The 12,304-nt window shown below is 48.1% G+C and overlaps 1 protein-coding gene across 2 annotated transcripts in view; it reads right to left on the bottom strand.

Annotated features, from left to right (window-relative positions):
- Positions 1–11,466, bottom strand: part of LOC119406031 (protein O-linked-mannose beta-1,2-N-acetylglucosaminyltransferase 1) — a 304,633-nt gene extending 293,167 nt beyond the window's left edge. For both annotated transcript variants that reach the window (XM_037672875.2, XM_037672877.2), the window contains exon 1: positions 11,095–11,466. The gene's annotated coding sequence lies outside the window, so the exon portion shown is untranslated. The remainder of the gene's footprint in view (positions 1–11,094) is intronic.
- Positions 11,467–12,304: the final 838 nt, after the last annotated feature.

Raw genomic sequence — 12,304 nt, 5'->3', positions numbered from 1 at the left:
GAAGCAGCAACAAAGTCCTCGTCGTCGTCTTCTCCTACCACTCCTCTTTCTCGCTCCAGAGGCGCCGTTACAATATCCTTAACCCCCGTTTGTTCCCTGACCCACTCTGCTCTCTTCCTGTCTCTTAAGGTTACACCTATCATTTTCCTTTCCATCGCTCGCTGCGTCGTCCTCAATTTAAGCTGAACCCTCTTTGTAAGTCTCCAGGTTTCTGCTCCGTAGGTAAGTACCGGTAAGATGCAGCTGTTACATACCTTCCTCTTGAGGGATAGTGACCACAAAACGATATACAGATCGAAAGAACCCACACGGATATGGCTGGGTAACAAATTAAGACACGCTTCGTTCGCGACGTGCTTCGAGTTTCCCGATAAAGTCGTGGACCTCGCAAAGAAGCGCACGCCATCGGGTCGTTTCTCTCTTCTCCCGTACCCGCGGATCTCGTAGCTCTGAAAGCGGGGCGTTAACTGCCCTCTTTCTGACTGCACTTTTTTTCAACCTCTTGGGTTCCGAGAACAGAGAGGGGCGCGGCGACCACGGTTTTAACGCCACACGTGAGCGGGGGTAGAAGAAGAAGAGGTCGCGCGTCGCCGCGGGCGTGGGAGCTGTAGGTGTTGGGACGTTATACTGTCGTGCTGTCACGACTCGTCGCGTCACAACAAGGGACCCGCCACAATTCCCGGGATGCGGATGTAAACAAAACTAGGTGACGTAGCTTGCGCTGCTTTTAGTGCCACGTACGTACGCATACAACATGAGATATCAACACGAAACGTATACATGTAAACGCGCATTTTATTCGCCCGATCGACGCCTGTCTTTCGCACTTTAGCGTAGCAGCGCACCACAACAAAACAACCAGACTGAAAGGCGAAGAACGACGCATACAAGCGCTGGCTTTCAGTCAGGGATGTTTTGTTGCTGCTACACGGAAGACTGAAGCGATATCCACTCGCTTAAGTAGCCGTCTTATTGCTGTCTCACATAATATCCGTTTCAAGGACTGTTAAAAAAGTGTGTGTGTGTGTGTGTGTGTGTGTGTGTGTGTGTGTGTGTGTGTGTGTGTGTGTGTGTGTGTGTGTGTGTGTGTGTGTGTGTGTGTGTGTGTGTGTGTGTGTGTGTGTGTGTGTGTGTGTGTGTGTGTGCGAGTGAGTGTGTGCGAGTGAGTGAGTGAGTGAGTGAGTGAGTGAGTGAGTGAGTGAGTGAGTGAGTGAGTGAGTGAGTGAGTGAGTGAGTGAGTGAGTGAGTGAGTGAGTGAGTGAGTGAGTGAGTGACAAAAGAGGCAAGGAGAGATGCAGGAACAAGAAAGCGCGTCCGGTTTGCGACCCTACAGTGGGCAAAGGGAATGGGGGATGGCAATGAGGAAAACCAGAAAACGAAAAGTGGTGCTTCATCCGGGAGTGCATATCGACGCCAGAGTTTGTCACCGACGTCTGGAGAGGTCGGTTCCTGAGCCCGAGCTATGTATTCTTGGCATGGTTCTCGGACTCGCATACAGAAAGCATTCGATGCCGGCGAAGGCAATAGTGAACACTTTGCTGTGGATCCGGCACGTCGAACAGTTCGTCAAGCAGTGTACCAGTTCTAGAAAGCGTGAAGATCTCCGTATCTAAAAAAAGTTGCTGACGATATCACAATGAAGCTACAAAAGCAGCAATAGCAGTTGGACGCGAAACATGCGTTGCGAAGAGGTGGAACAGCCGCTGTGTCCTAGCCGTACAACCGCTTCGTTCAATGATTCCACTGTTTGCGCGTGTAAAACCCACAATGGTGTGCTGAGGTGCCTGCAACCAAGCTGGTGGTTTTCTGTCGTCTCTCTGTATCGCTTTTAATCTCTCAGCCGCTAATATTTGTTCAAAAAATCTAGAAGATTTGCAGAGATGACGTAAAGACTAGCAGTTTGGCGGCGAAAAACAAAAGAACTGTATAGAGAAAGACTAACATTGCAAGACGTGGGAAGAATTGACGTACTCAACGAAGCGCTGACTGCCAATCCTTTCTTAATTAGATGCACAACCAACACATACAGGTAACTGAAAGAAAAAAAAAACATACAAGAGTGTAGAGCCAAGGCAACGTATATATGCAGTAACACATATCTGGCACGTGTTACCCTCTTCTCTCCTCCTTCATGTTGTTTGCTGAGTGCGCAAAGAAAGAAATAAAAAACGATCAAGTCAATGCTTCGTTCGTTACCTTCTGTACTTTTCTTGCGTTGTTACCTGTGTTCTAAAAGAAAGAAAAAGGAACTATACCCAGACCGCTTCAGTTTAGAGGACTCCGCTTGCAGTTCACATATACTAATACAGTGTCGCTTTGTTGAGGTATATTTAAAAGGCTTCGAAGACGAGATTGCAATTCATTTCTTAAAGTGCATGCCGTGGCGCTTCGGCCTTTGAAAGTATAGCCTCCAAACAAGAAATAACCAAATAAACAACAAAGACCGACGTGTCAGCCGCTGTCCTTATTATAGGTCGATCGATTAGGCGATGGGGAGTGCTGCCACTCTCGAGACAGCTGTCAGCCCTCCTCTCACTGTGTGCCCTGCTTCCCAGTGGTTTTCGAGCAGGACCTTGGCGAGAACGACGGCTGAGTGTGTATACCGTGCCGGGCAGCAGCGCACCGGAGGACTTCCAGAGCGTGACGTCAGACGCTCCGTTGCGTCTCCGCATAACCGCTCGAACACACACACACACACACACACACACACACACACACACACACACACACACACACACACACACACACACACACACACACACACACACACACACACACACACACACACACAATAAATAAAGAAAAGCACTGACTAACGGTGTGAACTTTCTCTGGCCGAGTTCTCAATAGTTTGCAGCTAGGCAGCGCATTATGAAAGGTGAATAACCAGAAAACGCCCGGTAGACAGAAGTGGTTGGTTTGGTATGTTTGGTTCGGAGGACTTAACACCCCAAAGCGACTCTGAAGACTATGAGAGGCGCCGTAGTGGAGGGCTCCGTATAATTTTGACCACATCGGGATATTTTAACGTACAATGACATCGCAGATAGTACGCGAGCTCCTATAGCCTTTCGTGTACATATAAATGCGGCCCCCATGGCGGAGAATCGAACCCACGACCTCAAGTTTGCTAGAGTTTAGCACACGACACTGCAAGACAAGCGAGTGCCAAACATTTGTACTTTTGCTTCAGCGTGACAACTCTATGCGCCGCGACGCCAAGAAACATCAACGGTGCAATCCGTACTGATAGCGAAGAAAAAAAAGTTTAGAGGGCCTTTGTTCTTGTTTTTGTTTTTTTTTACCCCAGAAACTATCTCACCGAAAGAGCGCATTGCACCTATTGATCGAAGATTCGGCAAGATATACACAGCGAAACGAAACCCCTAACCGGTTTCGTAGAAAAGCTTTCAGAGTAAAAGCTCTTATCCCTGTTCTTCTTCTTCTCATTTTTAACGGTGGCTCCGAAGCTTTTCGGTATTTAATTTCGGGGCTTCGGTGACGACGACTTTCACTTAGTGCTACAATTCGAAAAAGAAAAACAGAAATTAAACTGTCATTTCGGTGCTCCTTTAACCACTCTCAGCAGGCGGTAAAGATACTCCGTCGCTGCTTTCTTTTTCCCTTGACTTCCAAAGGACCGGAACGACGCGCGCGCGGCAGAGCGGCACGGCGTCCCATCGTGAACTGGTTTTGCAAAGAGCAGCGAAATCGAATAGACCAATAGAAAGCTCCGCTCTATAGACCGCGCTCCGTCTTCTCGGGGAGTAGCAAAACCAGTAACGCTGAGCTTACGCCACAACCTCTCGCGCCGCACTGTATAGATCCGTGCAGCGCAGCGAACGCGACGTATACCGGTCCACGGACCACGGAACGAAGACCAAAAGAAAGGCACACCCACCCAGTGCGCGTCTCTCACTGCACGATACTCATCCTCAGAAATAAGGCATGTCATTCAACCGCATTTCTATAAAGTAACTGACAGCTGGTCTAGATGGTAATAGTTCTTGGACATCGTGCTGTAATTAGTGCTGTTTTCATCAAATCAAATCAAATCAGTTTTATTTACATCCTGGAGATGTGGGCAAGCTTGGGCAAAAAAGCGATACAATTCGCTTGAGGAAAGCGCAAGCCCCCGTATACAGGGCATACAGTAGGGACACACAAGGATGTCAAAATGCAATCAAAGAACAAACTAGCGCGTTACATACACCAAAAAATACTATCACAAAATCAAACCAACGCGTTACATGAGAAAAAAAAAAGAAGAAAACTTAGCAGGAAAAAGTGGTTAACGTGACACTTTAAACCTTGTTTCTACAATATTTACGACTACAAAGATAAAGAGTATGTGTCAATGTACATATGTACAGATCGTCGACAGCTAAAGATAATTATTTAACACAATAATTAATCCATAACAACAGGCAAACATCAAACAAACAAAAAACAATGAAGATACATCTCTCTTCATACAGTACAGCAATTTTTTTTTACGGGGATTAGTTATAGGAAGTGTTTTTTAATGTCACTTATACTACGTTTCTCTATTTCGCTACTGAGGAGTGTGTTTAGTAAGTGAGGCAAACAATACTGCAACATCTGTCGTCCGTATTCTGTTCGGCAAAAGGGGATGTTCCAAAAGTCTTGTTTGCGGAGAGAATAGAAAGGAGCATTTCCTCTCAGGTTAGCGAGATTTAGAAGGTCATGTTGATTTTTATAAACTGACTTTTTATATTTGATAGCTAGTTTCCAATCATAATATATTTCTATGGGTACAACGTTAAAACGATGAAACAATTCCTTTTATGCGCACGATGTTCAACGTTAGCTATAGACCGAAGAGCTCTTTTTTGTAACATAAATATTCTATGGTTATTTCTTTGTGTGGAATTTCCCCACACTAAAAAACAATAATTTATGTGGGATAAAAAAGCGTGTTGTAGAGCATAAGTTTTATCGATGTTTTATCGAGCATAGTTTTTCAAGATGTTTAAGTGAACTTCTATAGAAAATATACTCAACAGAACACAAAGTCTGTGGAAACGCTACATATTTTCTGCAAACGACTTATATAAGGAATCCTATGGATTTGTGTGAATCGGCGAATGCTACTACCGTATTTACTCGAATTTAAGCCGATGTTTTTTTTTTTTCGAAAAACGATGTGCGAAAGTGTGTGTTTGGGGAGGGGGGGTGGTCGGCTTAGATTCAAGTGCAATGATTAAGCTTGTTTTGTTTTTTTTTTTCTGGCCTTGCGGATTTCGGTTAAGCTTTTTTTTTTTTTTTCTGGCCTCGCGGATTTCGGGAGTACGGTCGCGTCAGCCCAACCACACAAAGAGAACCACGAGAAAGGGAAGGACTTTGTGCGTCGCTAAATGCCACTTAACGATGACTGCACTGTACGGGCATAGAATCACATTGGATTTATAGGGTAAGAGAAAGAGATAGGTTTAATTACAGAAAGGCGCAGAGGTCGGCCTGAGCGATAGTATGCTCTAGCCTGCCACTCTACACCGGGGGAGGTGAAAGGGGAGCAAAAAGATGACGATGGTGAATTAGGTAGGTGAGTATGTACAGTACCGGCAAGTTGGCGCACTGCTATAGCCTTGCATCCAGTCAAGTATATAGATAGCAATAGTGAAAGCAACGCAAGGACAATGGAAATGCTACGTAATTTCTAAAACGCGTTTGGAAAAGGATTACGTAAAGAGCCGGGCAGCACAGCGAGTGATACGGGTCGCGTGAGTCGACCGGGAGCCAGAACAAGCAGAAGGGTTCGGCCCATTGTCCGCCATTAGTCACGGCGGCGTGTGAGCACATTTCAAGTGTCAGGATGGAATCTGTCTCTCATGCAACGGACAAGCCGTCCTCCCACATAACTCAGGCGTGCAGATGAGCCTCATGGATAATAGGAAGAACGTTCAACGCCATTTCGATTAGGCAACGCGATATCGCGTTTCGATACTTCTAGTGCGCCTAAAGCGTACTAGAACGCCACTCCAGCTGAGATGGTGAAATACAAAAAAGAATGGCAGAGCGCGTAATGTACGCCACAGCAGAGCAACCGTAACGCAACAGCAAAGCAGGCGCACCTAACGAAGAGATTATTTAGCGGGTGGATGCAGGTGAGGTAACACGTACGGTTCCGCAGCACTGCAAGTGTTTAGCGAAGCCAAACTTAAAGCTCCCGATCTGGAGTCGCACAAAAAGATCGAAAACGAAGGATACAAAACGAAGGGGCTTGCTTATCGATACGCGAAAGCAGGAAACCTAAACGAAAATCGCGTTAAACAGAAACCTTCCCCGCCACTTCCACACCTCCTCGCCATCACTATCGCTTTAGTACAGCACAAGCGCCGTCTGGCGACATCAAGGGGCAACAGAAGGTAGTGTCCCCGTATATGGCTCCCATGTGTGTGAACACTAAAGGAAGGTTTCTCGGCACTTAACGGCGCCGACGCCTAACGACACAGACGCCTTCGAGGTAAGCGACCTCTATACTCATTTAACGAGTAAAATCCACTGGCGCGCATTTTTTCTGACGCCCCACGGGGCAGGCGGCAACGGTCTTGCAAAATATCTCAAGGCGTCAACTCAGTCGCGGGGACCTCCCCACAGGGTTAGAGGCCAAAGCCGACACAACCCAAGGTGTGTTTCCCTCTTTCTTTCTCTCTCTCTCCCTCTCTCACACACACACACACACACACACACACACACACACACACACACACACACACACACACACACACACACACACCACGGAAGAGGCGTGCATTTCGTCCGTACGCGCAGGAAACTAGTAAATGAGTGCAAAAAAAAAGGAGTGCAAAAAATTGAAAGTGCGGTTGAACGGAAACACACGCGAACCAAGCCCACTCGGAAGGGAAAAACAGAAACGCCGCAAATCGGTGTCATTAAGATGTCTATCGGAGGGGACGGGCGTGATCGTTTCATCTACTGCACCGCAGGCAATGGTTGCTGTCCCCCACCTCTCTCCCTCACCCGGCAGCCACGCGAGTCGCAGCAATTTGCACAAATGGAAGCCGTAATAACACTGTGTATGCGAATACACCTTTTGGATCACCTACGGCGCCTGTGTCACTGCATACGAACCCTGGATCCTGTAGAGACGAGGCTGCTCCTCTTTCACTTCCATTACCGGCGTCGTTGGGAGGTTAGGCTGATGAACAAGCGACGAACGAAAGAAGGAAATTCTCGTTTACAACTTCCTACAGGGGGGCGCATGCTCGTGTTGGTTGTTGCGCGCACTGCACAGTGTTTCATCCACAAGGAGGCGACCTCTCTCATAGACAAAAAAAAAAAAATAGTGCGTCACATATATGAATTGAAGAAATATGGGTATTCCTCATGTAATTCAGTGCAACACAAGGTTTCACAGTTATGTGTCACCAAATACGAAATAAGTGTCATGTAAAAGGCGCAGCAGATCTAAACCATAACGCTGAACAGGCGGAGTGACACCTTTGCTAAGGTTGACATAGTCAACCGCCATACTGTAATGCACAAAGATACGCAAATAACGCGTGATTTGACGTCACAGTGCCTCCTTGACTTGCAGGTGTGATATCGGTTACAGTTAACCTGCAGAGAAAGCGCCGTATATGCCAAAACAAAATTTAGTGCACTGGGAGACGCGCGGAGGAATACTTCGATACCCGTACTACTTGCGCGGCTTCCGCACCGCCGTCTGCTAAGCATGAAACGAAGTCTAAGCCCACGAACGGACTGTACAATCAAGGCTGAGATTCTTGTTAACAACTTCCTCTTGCTGACGTCCACGTTTCGCTGTCGCGTACACTGCACAAAACAAACGCAGCTTCTTCAAAGAAAGGGAACCGAAACTATAAAGCAATAATCATTAGAGGTCCACTCCCAAACGGTCTTCTTTCTTTCTCCCGCGCCGAAGGACACCACACCAATCCACGTACGAAGTAAAGATAAACAACAAAAGTATACAGTAACAACGCTTCCTTCGCGAGTCTCAAAGGAAGCCACGATAACAATTTCGTCGTAACCCTGGCGCCGCCATCACGATCGCCGCAGCCATAAAGTCATCACGGCTATATATATATAAGGTCGTCGCAGTCATCGCAAACATCTCTAACGGTTTATACGGCGTGTGGGCAACGTCGTAACGGTCCTCACTGGCGCGTGCGCGCCCGTCAACAACAGGGCCCGGTCGGCAAACAAGAGACTGCGCAAACGATAAATAACTCACCGAGCAAACACTGCGCGCATGCGTGGAAACTAAGGACGTAGTAGAGACGTATTAAGCGGGAACATCGTATAAAAAACCAATGCGAAACTACAGACGCTAGCCTCTTTCAGTGTAGCTGTATACCGCATCATGCACTATCACCTTATACCACGACTGCACAAGTGCACAGACACCAGGGGCGTAGCCAGAAATTTTTTTCGGGGGGGGGGGGGGGGGGGGGAGCAACCATACTTCATGTATGTTCGTTGGTGCGTTTGTATGTGTGCGTGTATATATACGCAAGCAAAGCTGAAAAATTTCGGAGGGGGTTTGAACCCCCCCAAACCCCCCCCCCCCACCTCTTGATCATGTATGGCGTTGGCTATCATGTATGGCGTTGGGCAGCCAACGCCATACAGGGTCGCGCGCTAGCAGCACTTGTTAACCCTGCATGGCGTTGGCTGAACGATCGGTTAACGCTGGATAGCGTTGGCATGTGATGGCTAGTGTTAGCAAGTACTGGGTAATCTTGGCTAAATATCTACTTGCCGATGGCTCACTTTATTGATTTGCAACACCGTGAACTCTTTAGGGCTGTAACAGGGTTACTGCGAACATTTATACACGCCAGCGTGGTGCTAGCAGCAACAATACAAACCGAAAGCCAATGAAACCTAGTGTTAGTGATCTCGGCTATTAGCTGTTCCAACATCAACTTTGTCCTCGTCCGATCTCAGCCCGATAACTGAGCTGCATACCATTTATTTTAATAATTTAATTTTCTTACGACACAAATGGTGAGGTAATGGAGTAGCAGTAATACCATCGTACTCTATATGCGGTTTATCGAGGGCGCATCGCTGTCGATTTTCTCGCTTGCTATGATTGAGGTTTACCAGGTTCTCGCAACTAGCAGAGCGGGTCCGTATTGTTAACCCGACGGGCGCGCAAACATCCGGACGTCTAGAACGTCCCTGCTCCATTTGCCGAGAGAAAGTATGCTGAGAAAAGATAAGAGAGCACAGTCTGCAACACGGCATGACGCAAGGTCTCCCTATTTCCTCCATGTCAAGACATGAAGCACTAGTAATAACGTTACTAGTATAGCTAGGTAGCAAAACGGGTCGTAATGCTGCTTCTGACCCTTTAAAAGCCACAGTTAAAAAAGTTACTGCGTAACTTTAACTACATATATAAGGAAACGAAACAAATTCGATAACACAGCGTCTCACATTTTCTACTCTTTCTATCAGGTCACGGAACCATTTGTAATTGAGAAGTCAGCTTGTAAAAGGTCATCGAATAGCAAGCTCCCAATTATAATAATAATATCTGGGGTTTTACGTTCCAAAACCAAGATATGATTATGAGGGACGCCGTAGTGGAGGGCTAGCTCCGGTAATTTCGGCGATCTGGTGTTCTTTACGACCACTGTCATCGCACGGTACACAGGCCTCTACCATTTCGCCTCCACCGAAATGCAGCCGCCGCGGCCGGGATCGAACCCGCGATCTTCGGGTCAGCAGCCGAGCACCGGAACTAGTGATCCACCGTTGCGGACAATAACAAGATCCCATGATGACTGCCTCCAGATAAAAGGTTCCTAGTTAATTGAAGAAAGCGATCGACTAAAATGCACTCGCGGGATTAGTTATTAGCACGTACCAATTCGCGAAACACGAACAGTTCGAATACCGCGAACATACAGAACGGACGAATTCGGAACACACGGTAACGCGCAGCGCGAATAGTAGAACCCATAACACCCTAAGCGTAAGTCGAAAGTAACGCCGTTGAAATAAAGATTCCAGTTATTCCTGCACGTTACAGTTAAGTGTCATCGTTATCACTAGGAAGTTTCGTACGTAAATCTTCTTATCTCATGTGTCTTCGATGTCACTGTGGTGCCCGTTCCGCAACTGTGTTCCTGAATTGGTTACGTTCGGTGGCTACTCAACTACGATGGAAAGAGAAACTATCGAAACAAAAATTTTGAATTCTTGCATCCCTGTTCTCTAAGTTGTGAGGTGACGCAACGCATTCGCCTACCACACCTAATTGCGTCAAGCCCCCTAGATGTCATTTCGCGAGTCACGGCGTATAAGCGGTATTCCTAGAACGTCCACAAATTCCGCGTAGATAGCGTTATAATAGGGGCGCAATAAATTGGCGACCGCGACGGAAGGAGTTATTTTGTTTGTTTTTACCGCTCATCAGGTATCCCGTCGAAGACAGGATATCTCTTTATCCCCCTCCTTTCTGAAGAAGCGCATAACCTTGAAACGCGAACGGAATCAAGTTTTTTTTTCCTTTTTCTTCTTTAGCGGCGTTTAAGATCTCGTTCAGCGCATTGAAATTCACCGCAGCATCGCTGGCAGCCAATTCCAATGTCGCGAAACCGATCAAGGACGTTAATAGCGCGAAAAAAACTACGAAAGGCATTTTTTTGCTTCGTGGAACGCGAAATTATATGAACGACGAATCAGCGATACCGCGGAGCCGACTTCGCCACAGAGCGCGAACATCCGGTGCGCTGCGGAGAAGCTGACCACGCGGGACAAACGAAAGTAACATCGCTCCATGTAGGAATAGTCAGACACCTCGACCATCTTTCGTGGGGAGTGCGTACAACAATGTCGCATTGTACGCGGAGACTACAAATGTGACTCGGTGAGCATTTTACCGGGTATGACCGCTCGTAGACTACGCGCAGACGACAGATGTTTGCGCGCGCCCGGAGGAAAAGAAAAAAGGAAGGTGAACCCCGGCCCGGCGGCGTTGGAGTTGCTGTGGTAACGCTAAGCTTCCAAACAACACGATGCCAGTAGCTGGCCGAATGAATTGGATTAGAGCGGACACACACGGGAGCTCACCTGGTGGGTTTAAGCGTGCAAACCGGGCCGGCGGCTTTCGGGAGCACGGCGAAGCACCCCGACGATGAAGCGCCGGCGCGCGGCGAGCCGAAGTCGTCCGGGAGCCGACGAAGAGCACACAACACTACACCACCAACACACGCGCGCGCGCTCTCTCTATGCAAGACAAAAGCACACCCAAAACGAGCACCTGCGCTCGCGCTTGCACGCACAAGGGTCGTTGCACACCCACACGCTCACACGTCCACGGGAGCACGATGCAAATGCACGGGCGCGCGGCGAAAGTGCGGAGAGGCGGGCGGCGTTAGGCCTAGCGAACGTCCACGGGAGCGCCGGGGCCACACTCGCCGTCGACGAGCTGCCGGCACGCACTGTGGAACAACGAGCGAGCGAGCCAAGCGAGCGGCGGCGTCATCGACGAAAGCGGCGACGAGTGACGTTGAGAGGGCGCCACTGTACGGGGCGCTGCCGGCGACGCGCGCGTGAGGCGCTCCGGTCTGTTTGCGTAGCGGCCGGCGGTTGTCGAGCGCGCGCGCGCGCTACATTTTGGGTGAAAGTGGGCGCACTGCTGCCGCGCTCCATTTATTAAATTCCGATAAGAGTCGGCGGCGTCGCTTCGAGGATTGACTTCCTCTATAACGACGGAAGGAGGGGGAAGGCGGAAACGTGCGTTTTACGAAGGAGGCAATGACAAGAACCGATAGGCGTGAAATGCGCCAAGAAGCAGCAAAACAACGCGGAAAAAGGAAGTACGTAAAGAGGTGTATTAAACGGAAGTCAGGCAGGTAGTAAATAACCTGGCGATCGCTGTACGACAATAAGCGGGTTTTGGAAACCGCACGACGCGCAACTCGGAAAGTTTCAGTGTTTTGGAAAGCAGAAGTAATTTCCGCGCTTGGAACTCGCTTCTACCAGTTGGTTCGAGTAATCACAGGCCTTTATGCTTAAAACTCCGAAGCTTGTCCGCATTGTTGGCACTCTTATCGCGAAGAAAAAAAATAATCAAGGAAGCAGTTGATTCTGCATGGGGAAGTTATACAAATACTATGCTTTTCCGATAATCGATAGACTCGTACTCAATTTTGTACGCTTGATTTCCTTCGCCGCGGGAAAGAGCAATCATATTGCCGAGCCATATGACAAACACAGGCAACTGTAATAGCTTGCAGCATTTGCTCTTGCAACTGGGCTATTGCGTCGTTTTGCCAAT

Source organism: Rhipicephalus sanguineus, chromosome 9, assembly GCF_013339695.2.
Source record: "Rhipicephalus sanguineus isolate Rsan-2018 chromosome 9, BIME_Rsan_1.4, whole genome shotgun sequence".
Taxonomy (NCBI): domain Eukaryota; kingdom Metazoa; phylum Arthropoda; class Arachnida; order Ixodida; family Ixodidae; genus Rhipicephalus; species Rhipicephalus sanguineus.
This window is presented reverse-complemented; position numbering and strand designations above follow the sequence as displayed.